Consider the following 4026-nt stretch of genomic DNA (forward strand, 5'->3'; position numbering starts at 1 on the left):
TGCTTGCTTGCTCAGGAGGACTTGGCCAGCTCACCGGCCTCCCCGCAGCCCTAGCCTTATTTGGGCCTAGGATTTTCTCAAAGGGAAAAAAAAAAAAAAGCCAGACCCATTTCCATTTTTAACCTGGTGATACTGGTCCCGCCTGGGCAAGCGGGCACAGCGCTGGCCTAGAAGGGTGAGGCTGGCCTGCGGACTGGCCTCAGTTTCCCCGTCTGTGGTTGGGTGGGCTGAAAGGGCTGGCGGGTGGGTGAGAGTAGGAGTGAGGTGGGCAGAGAAGGCGCCTGTTCTCCCTTCTTCCCCCTCCTTCTGGGTCCCTCCGGGTATTGGGGGTCAGAGCCGCACCCCGTCTTTTGCCACCCCTGGGGGCCTCCCTGGATAACTCCCACCTCTGTCTGACCAGTCTGTCTCCTTGTCTTTATCTTCTGTCTTCCTTTGGGTGACTGTCTCTGTGTCTCTCTCCATCTCTCTGCCTCTTTATATGTTTCTCCATTTTCCTCTTCCTGTCTCCCCATCTCTTTTGGTCTTTCCCCCTTTGGACTTTCCCTGTATCTCTTTGTCTCTCTCCCCCACTCTCTGCATCTCTTCCTCTATGTCTCTTCTCTGTCATCTCACCTGCCCCTGTGGATCTGGCCCACCAGGGCGAGATGGACCTGGGCTGTCTTTCTCTAGGAATCTCTGGGAGGCCAAGGCAGGCCCAGACCAGACTCTGATCGCCTTCCTTAGCTCTTGCCCTCTCTCTCCCCTGCTCGGAATCTGGCCACGGCTCCCCAGCACTGGTAGGAATATGAAGTGGCTTAGCTCCTCAACTTCTCACTCAAGACTCCTGCCCACTCCCACCCCTCGCTCTCCTCCCACTCAACTCAGCTCCTCCACTGCTTCCCAAGCAGGGAATCCCTATCATTTTTATTATTTGATCATCTGTTTTGGACTGTGAGCAGCTTTGGGGCAGTTCTGTGCCTGAGTCTTGTCTGTGGCCCTCTGAATGCACCCCTGGAAGATCAGAAAGTCCTTATTAATTCAGATGAACAATTCCCTCTGTACAGTCATGCACTCACTCATACATTCACACACAGACACATCTCTTAACTAGGAAACTTCTATTCCTCCTGCAAAGCCCAGAGCAGATGGCCCCCTCCTCCAGGAAGCCCTCCTGTACTCTAGACAGAGCTCTGGACCCCCAGCCCAGCATCAAGACTTCTATATGGGATGGAGTGGAGGTAGTGAGGCTTCTTGCGACCTTGCCCAAGGTCGCAGAGGGGGTATGGCATTGGGCAGTAGGCAGCACCACTGGGGAGTGTGGGGGTCAGGCTAAGATCTAGGGTCCCCAGCACTTCTCTGCCACCTCCTGATTCCTTCACTGCCCCTTAAGCCAGCTTCCTTTTCTTTGTCACGGTGAGATCATGGTGAGACTATCTCCCCTGCATCCTCTCCCCCACCCCCATTGGCACAAAGGCCATAATGGTAGCACACAGAATATTCTAGAACCTTTCTCATGCTCCAAAGACACATTTCTCCCCATGTTCAGGAGAACAACTCTCTTCTCCATCCTCCTCCCTTATCTCACCCAGCCCCAGTCCTCACTGTGCAGACTGCTTCCTCTTTTTTTTTTTTCCATTTATTTTTATTAATTGGAGGCTAATTACAATATTGTAGTGGTTTTTGCCATACATTGACATGAATCAGCCATGGATTTACATGTGTTCCCCATCCTGATCCCCCCTCAGACTGCTTCCTCTTATGATAAAAGCATACCATCAAAATGGCATCTTGAAGAATTCAGTGATGATTAAAGGACACTGGATAAATCATGGAATACTGTTCAGTAATTGTACACCACGTGCGGGATACCCTGCTCAGCACTGGACTCACAGTGTCTCACTGAAACCTCCCTCAACCCTAAGAGTTAGGGAACAGATTTCTTTTTTTAAGAATTGTAGAATTTTTTTTTTCCGACTTTTTATGTTGGAGTTGATTAGCAATGTTGTGTTAGTTTCAGCTGCACCACCAAGTGATTCAGTTATACATGTATCGGTTCTTTATCAAATTCTTTCCCCTGGACTTCCCTGATGGTCCAGTGGTTAAGAATCCATGTGCCAGTGCAGGAGACACAGGTTCAGTCCTTGGCCTGGGAAGACCCCACATGCTGTGGGCCAGCTAAGCCCATAAGCTGCAACCACTGAGCCCACCTGCCTGGAGCCCGTGTGTGCAAGGGGAGAAGCCGCCACGCCGAGCCTGTGCCCTGCCGCTAGAGAGTAGCCCCCGCCCGCCGCAGCAAGAGAAAGCCCTCAGCAACACACACCTGGCACCGCCATAAATAAGTAATTAACTAAATTAAAAAAATCCTCTCCCCACTTAGGTTGTTACATAACATTGAGCAGAGTTCCCCTTGCCACACAGCCGGTCCCTGCTGGCTCTCCATTTCAAATACAGCAGCGTGTACAGGTGAGCCTCCCTGAACCATAAGAAGTAGAGGACTGTTTTTATTCCCATTTTATAGAAAAAGAACCTGAGGCCCAGAGTGGTCCATGCAGGGTCCTCGAGCTTGCGAGTCACTGGACCCTGCTGACTCTGAAGTCTTTAGACCCTACCCTCCCACCATATCTTCAAACCCCCCAACTCCCATCCTCTGACCGTCTCAGGGCAGGTCATCAGAGGTCAGCTCTCTGTACCCCTGATGTCCCCCAGGGAGACCCTGGGACCCAGCCTCATCGCAGGTGGTGAGGCTCAGTCCTGACACCACCGACTCCAAAAAGGGATCCTTCCCCCAGGAGACGCTGGCTCGCTCCATGGCCTTGTAGGGTAGACCCTTGTCCCTGGAACAGCCACTTGTTTAGGGAGCTGGGGGGGAATCCGATGCCAAGGAGGGGACAGGCAGCCAGGAATGGTGTTAGAGCCCAGCCCTGCCGCCTTAGGACTGGACTTACGTGCTCTCTGTGTATCTGCCCTAGGGACACCCCAGAAATCCTGGGCAGGGCCGGAAGGGTCATCTGGAGTTCCTGGCCCCTGGGGGCCGTGGTCCAACTCTCCAGGTTGTGTGGCCTGGGGCATGAGGTGGATGAAACCTGACATTTGTAGCTTAGAAGGAGTGAACTCCTTGAACATCACTCTCCAGCTGGGGGTCCTGAGGACCGGGGTGGGGGCAGCGCTCCATGCTGCCACCTGGTGACCTCACAATCCTGAGACTCAAGGTCACTTATTGAGCACCTACTACATGCAGGCACTGTGCAGGCTTTTGAGACATGGACATGACTCAGGCAATATCTGCAAACCATTGCCGAATTTGTTAGGTAGGATAGGGCAAACTACTGTTTTAGGTTGGGATTCCCCAGAAGCGGATCCTGAGACAAAAATTCAAGAGCAATTACTTTATTTGGGAGATTACGCAAAAAGACACAGGTAAGGGGTGGGAAAGTGGACAGAAAGGAAGGAGGCTGGTAAAGTCTCCTTTATGGGGAAGCCAGTTACCACTCTTGAGCCTGGGCCACAGTCCCATAAGGGACCTTGAGAAGGCAGCAGAGAGCATGCTCTTTGGAGTTTGAGGACCAGAGAGGGAAAGGAGCTGGGGCGTTTATCCACCAATTCCCATCCTTGTCAGTTGAAGGCAGCCCCTGGGGGTGCTGATATGCCAGCCTTCTATCTGGCCTTTGTGTGGGCCACCGCCAGCTTCAGCAGCTGCAGAAAGACCCTTCCTAAGTTGCTTCTCTGCCCCTGCATAAGTGCTGGAAGAAGGAAGCCCTTGGTGTAGGAACCTGATTAGGTTTTTTTCATTCTTTTTTCTTTAAAATTGGAGGATAATTGCTTTACAATGTTTTGTTAGTTCCTGCTGTACAATGAAGTGACTCTGCTGTATGTATACATATATCCCCTTTCTCTTGAACCTGGCCCCCTGCCCCCCATCTCACCAATCTAGGTCATCACAGAGCACTGGGCTGAGCTCCCTATGCTTTATAGCAGGTTCCCAATAACTATTTTACACACAGTAGTGTATATATGTCAGTTCTAATCCCCTAATTCATCCCGCTCTCT

Source organism: Cervus elaphus, chromosome 9 (genome assembly GCF_910594005.1).
Source record: "Cervus elaphus chromosome 9, mCerEla1.1, whole genome shotgun sequence".
NCBI classification, from domain to species: domain Eukaryota; kingdom Metazoa; phylum Chordata; class Mammalia; order Artiodactyla; family Cervidae; genus Cervus; species Cervus elaphus.